A 6,552-nucleotide genomic window follows, 5' to 3' on the forward strand; every position below is an offset into this window, starting at 1 on the left:
TTGGGGTTCAGGCTCTGGCTGAGCCTCTTGTGTAGGGTTATGGGCTGCTGCCAGTTCAGGTTCGGTGGGGCCCTCTGGTGTTGAGGTTGCAAGTACTGGATTCAGTGCTGGCAATGGGTCTGGTGCTGGTTGTTCCGCTGGTTCTGGTTCTGGGACTGGTTCCGTCTGGGTCTCTGGAACTGGATCCACTACTGCTGTTGCATACATTGGCCTGGTGTCCGGGTCCATCAGCTCTGACCGGGTCCTGATAGAAGTTTCCGGAACAGAGCTAGACCTCATGGCTTGTTTAGCCTGGCTGCGGGTGACCATTCCCACCCTCTTGGCCCGCTTCACATGATTGGCCAAGTCTTCCCCAACAGCATGGGGATGGGATAATCATCACAGACTGCAAAAGTCCACGTTCCTGACCAGCCCTGGTACTGGACAGGCAACTTGGCTGTAGGCAAATTGAAAGAGTTGGACTTGAAGGGTTGAATCGTCACTTGGATCTCTGGGTTGATTAAATTGGGGTCCACTAAGGAAGCATGGATAGCTGACACTTGTGCTCCAGTGTCCGTCCACGCGGTGACCTTCTTCCCGCCCACACTCACAGTTTCCCTCCACTCCAAGGGTATCTGGGAGGTATCTGGGCCTGTGGATCTTTGGTGTGATTCCGGTGCAATGAACTGTAATCTGTTGGGGTTCTTGGGGCAGTTGGCCTTTACATGCCCCGGCTCATTACATTTAAAACATCGTCCAGTGATGGGTCACTGGGGCGAGGCGGGTTGCTGGAGAACGGGGTGGTGGGACGATAAGGTGTCTGGAGGGTTCTTCAGGAGGTAGGTGGGGCCTTGGGCGGCCCCCGGTAATAGGGTGTGGTCTGGGGTTGTCCCTTCTGGTCTCCGCTCCAACTGTGACCAGTTTTCTTCTTCTCTGCCACCTCTACCCATCTGGCTCCAATCTCTCCTGCCTCGATTACAGTTTTGGGCTTCCCATCTAGGATGTATCTTTCTATTTCCTCAGGAACACCCTCTAAGAAATGTTCCATTTGCATTAGGAAGGGCAAATTTACTGGAGATTCAACACTTGCTCCTGATATCCAGGCATCCCAATGTTTCACAATGTGGTAGGCATGTTGAGTAAATGACACATCTGGTTTCCACCTTAGGGCTCTGAACCTCCGACAAGAATGCTCAGGTGTTATCCCCATTCTGACTCTCGCCTTGGATTTAAACAGTTCATACTTGTTCATGTGTTCTTTAGGCATTTCAGCCGCCACCACAGCTAAGGGTCCACTGCGCTGCGGCCTCAGCTCTACCATGTATTGGTCGGTAGAGATGCTGTACCCAAGGCAGGCCCTTTCGAAGTTTTCTAAGAAGGCCTCAGTATCATCACCTGCCTTGTAGGTGGGGAACTTTCTGGGATGGGAAGTGGTACCTGGAGAAGGATTGCTAGGGTTTGTTGGTATATTCTGCTGAGCCTTTATCTTTTCCATCTCCTCCACATGCTTCCTCTCTTTTTCCTTTTCCTCCAGTTCTTTGGCCCTTGCCTCCATTTCTTTGTCCCTTGCTTCCATAGCTCTCCTGTGAGCAGCCGCTTGGTGTTGTTCTGCCTCTTTCGCTGCCTCCATTTCTTTGTCCCTTGCCTCCATCTCTTTGTCCCTTGCCTCCATTGCTCTCCTGTGAGCAGCTTCTAGAGCTTTTTCGGTTTCTTTCATTGCCTCCAGGTTGGCTAACTCCAATTTGTGTAGTGCCTTGGTGTCTGTCATCTTTACCTCTCTGTTTTTAACTAACTTTACACCCGAGGGTTAAAAATAAAACAAACAAAACTTGGCTTGTAAAATTTTGCTGTGCTGGAATAGGATACCTATTCTCTGATAGTGATTGTCAGCCTACAGAAAAAGACAATTCCCTTTGTCTATGCTCTGGCTCCAAATCAAAGGAAAAAACCTCCAATTACTTGAAAACCTGCTTACTAGCAGCCCAAAGGAAAAAAAAATTCCTTTTCAAACCTGTGCTCCTTGTAAAAAAAAATCAAAATCCTAAAAAAAAACCCCTGCCACTTTTATCTCCAGGCAAATGGGTAGAACACCCCTCTATTTACTTTTAGGGGGAAAAAAAAACTTCTGGTTTGCGAAGACTGTGAATTTCCCTGCAGGAGGTTAAGTACCCTGCCTCCAGGCAAAGAAAACCTGCAATTCACAAAGATAATCCCCTTTTGTCTCTGCTCTGGCCCCAAAGCAGAGAAAAAACTAGCTGCTTTCAGTTGGACCTCCTTTCCAGCAGCCCCAAAGGAAAAAAAAAATCCTTTTTAAAATCTGTATTTCTGGTTCAAAAAATCTCAAATTGATCTCAAAATGATTTCAGGTTAATCCCACCACTCTGCCACCATGTCAAGTTTCCTTCCCCACTCTGAACTCTAGGGTACAGATGTGGGGACCTGCATGAAAACCTCCTAAGCTTACTTTTACCAGCTTAGGTTAAACTTCCCCAAGGTACAAATTAATTTTACCCTTTGCCCTTGGAATTTCCACTGCCACCACCAAACTTTAACTGGGTTTACTGGGAAAAATAGTTTGGACATGTCTTTCCCCCCAAAATCCTCCCAACCCTTGCACCCCACTTCCTGGGGAAGGTTTGGTAAAAATCCTCACCAATTTACATAGGTGACCACAGACCCAAACCCTTGGATCTTAGAACAATGAAAAGCATTCAGTTTTCTTACCAGAAGACTTTTAATAGAAGTAAAGGAATCACCCCTGTAAAATCAGGATGGTAGATACCTTACAGGGTAATTAGATTCAAAATATAGAGAATCCCTCTAGGCAAAACCTTAAGTTACAAAAAAGACACAGACAAAAATAGTCATTCTATTCAGCACAACTCTTTTCAGCCATTTAAAGAAATCATAATCTAACACATACCTAGCTAGATTACTTACTAAAAGTTCTAAGACTCCACTCCTGTTCTATCCCCGGCAAAAGCAGCATACAGACAGACACAGACCCTTTGTTTCTCTCCCTCCTCCCAGCTTTTGAAAGTATCTTGTCTCCTCATTGGTCATTTTGGTCAGGTGCCAGCAAGGTTACCTTTAGCTTCTTAACCCTTTACAGGTAAGAGGATTTTTCCTCTGGCCAGGAGGGATTTTAAAGGGGTTTACCCTTCCCTTTATATTTATGACAGGTAGGTAATAGAGGTCCATACCATTATATATTTAATACAAGGAGAAGCAGAAGCTCCTTCTGAATTAATCAAATTAACTAACAAATTATTATGGATAATTACAGTTATCTGGAGATATGAGCCTGCAAGCAATCAGATGCTTATAAGACCTAGAAAATAATTGCTTCTAGTGGTTTGCCTTGGCATGGATTTAAAAATACTTTTCAACCAAACTGTAGCAGTTTGTATTATTTTACCATTCGTTAATATTGGATGGAGGAAAATTGTTTCTGTTACTTATCTGACTACTGAAGAACTGGATATTATTTTTAATAAGTTAGCAATACTCAAGTAAAAGGAATTTAATGTTTAGAAGAAGTATATGGTGTCCACTTTCTGGCTGCAATGTACCACATAGATTGTGACTGGGTGCTTGGATGGGCCACACGGAAAATGCCACACTCAGGGCAGACTGTAAGAGGGCAGACAATCTCCAAAACTGGTGATTTATTCTATAATTAGATTCACCATGCTAATAACAAAAGAGATTCTGTAGTACCACACTGTTTAACCCAGAAGCCAAACACAGTCCCCTTTAGGCATTCCAGCCCTTTGATCCATCTAGCAAACAGGTCCAATTAAGACATGAAAAACATTTAGCATCTAAAAGCTAATTTGGTTACATTGATAAACTTCTAACAGGATATATGTAAACACAGACAAATATACTTACCATCAAGCCTTGATTTCTATCACTGCAAATGAATGGGTTAATGATTGCTGATCTAGTACATCTCTTTGAAATTCACATACAAGTGAGTTGTCTGGATACAATTGTAATGCCTCTTAAATGGTTATGCATTATATACAAGTTGGCTGGTCCGTCCATGTCACATAGATTATTAAACACAAATAAAATCTGATTCACAGATTCCAGATTATATGGAAATGGAAATGATAATAAGCATAATATAAGATCCCCCTAGTTGTGGAAAGAAATCTTGAGAGGACAAATTCTAGGTCTTCCCTTGTTTATTTTAGTCCACTGACATTGACAAAGGTTCTACAAATATTTGTGGGGGCTTTGTCCCACTACCTGTGGGAAATTTGGATCAATGTCATTCCTGGTTGACAAAGACAAATGGGGAAGTACTGGATCCATTTCTGTTGTGAGTAATGTAATTTTTGTTTTTGAAGTTATTGCCTGTGTGCCTAGAATTTTGGATAGTTTCTCCTTTTAATAAATAATGATAATGCACACATACTTGAATAGAATCCAGTAAATAAAAATGATTTCTATAATATACACTTTAATTCTGTAATTCCTTAACTTTGTACAAATTCCAAAGAAAGAGACCATTCTGATTTCAGTTACACTGGTGTAAATCTGTAATGACTCCATTACGGTCAATGCAGTAGTCCCAGGCCTTGTATGCATTTGAAGATTGCCCCAAATCAGCAGTTAGTGGCTGACAATCATTGTCATTGCTATAGTCCTGACTCCTAAATGTAGACAAGGACATGGAGGGAGCTAATTAGTGTGTTAAGATCACAGGTGAAGACCAACAAAGGGACTTAGACATTGCAATGGCTAACTTTTAGGCACCTAAAAAAATCACTGGAACAATAATGGGATCCATGGAGTATGAGTTAGACACTTAAGCTCCCTGTGCAATGAATGGGGAGATATAGGTGCCTGTGAATAAGATCCACATAAGTCAGCACTCTAGGAGTACATCTACGCTGGAATAAAAGACTTGCAGCATGGCCATGGCTGGCCCAATTCAGCTGATTCTGGCTCGCGTGGCTTGGGCTGCAGGGCTAAAAATTGCTATGCAGATGTTTGGGCCTCCCCATTCAGTGGGTCCCAGAGCTCAGGCTCAAGCCTGAGCCAGAATGTTTACTCAGGAATTTCACAGCCCTGCAGTCTGAGACCTGTGAGACTCAGTCAGCTGAGCTGGGCCAGCTGCGGGGGTTTAATTGCTGTGTAGACATATTTTAGGTGGGCAGTTGCCTAAGCTAGCCAATGGCGGATGTTGACAAACAGGCAGTGTCCTAAGCCTTGCTCCTGCAATGGAGTTTAGTGCTTAAGTCAGGCTGCAGGTGGGGCCTATTTCTGCTTGTGATACACAGCCGGGCACACCTCTGTTGGAGTGAGATGGCTTAGGTACCTAAGTTGTTTCTTGTGGGAAGGAGGGCAGCAGGCACCTAACTCCACACAAAACAGCAACAGGAGGCAGCTTCCCTTATAACACTTAGCCCACTGATAAGGTGTTCACCTAGGATGTGGGAGACGCTAGTTCAATTCTGCCCCTGCCTCATGAGGAAAAGGGATTTGAGCAGGGATTTCCCACCTCTCAGGAAAGTGCCCTAACCACTGGACTATAAAGTTATTCTCACTTTCTTTGGCTCAATTAATATGTAATTATTCAATTATGTAATTAAAATGGAATGGCTTCAACAAGAGAGAGTCCCATCGTCCAGTGATGGTTTATACAGTCACATATGTACATCAGCATTTGGCCCTACATATCATTACCACTTATCAGTATCCTCAGTGCTTTGCAGATCTGTGAGCAAAAAGAGAAACACTATACAAAGGAGACAAATTCTTGTTCAGTAGATTGATTGCATGGGTAAAGAAGAGCAGAATTGTATTTGGGATTTCTACTGTTTGCTTCCCTGGTAAAAATTCCAGCAAGAGTTACAAATATTTTTTGTGCACTTTCGTCTTTCACCGTTCTTATATAAAAACGAGCCCTGTCAAACTGTTTATATTAATATTAGGGACCTTTTGATATTCGAGCCTCCCTAGTCAAATTTCCTTAACCACATTGACAGATTCACTGAACATTCGCCCTCTGGTAAATCTCTGATGTCCGTGAAATGAGTTTTTTTCATATAAATATGTGGTAACTGGAGTTTGATCAGAGATTGAACTGAGACTCCCTTTCCTTTCCTGCTGCAACAAATAAAAGACTTCTGCTATGAGCCTAAGCCAAAAACCAGAAGGTATTTCACAAAAAGAACTGAATTTTGCTTTGTGTAGTTTAAATACATATTTGATCTCTTCCTCTTTCACCAGCGTATTCTAATCAAATTGGTGGAGAGCAAAAAAGGACCACTTGATAAAAACACCAAGCAGGAGAGCCATCACCAATTACACTGGACAATGACCTCAGTCCCCCGACAAGACCCCACTGCCATCAGCACTGATGAAGTAAAGGAGGATTTAGCCATAATGAAGAAAGGGAAGGTTGCTGGTAGAGATGGAATCCCCCCAGAATTTCTTCATCAGCTACTCCCTAAGGGACTCCAGTGGCTGGCGAAATTGTACACCAAAACCATGGAATCTGGATGCATTCGAAAAGCATGGCAGGAGGTGATTGTCATTGCCATACTCAAACTTGGC

Source organism: Chelonia mydas, chromosome 4 (genome assembly GCF_015237465.2).
Source record: "Chelonia mydas isolate rCheMyd1 chromosome 4, rCheMyd1.pri.v2, whole genome shotgun sequence".
Lineage (NCBI taxonomy): Eukaryota > Metazoa > Chordata > Testudines > Cheloniidae > Chelonia > Chelonia mydas.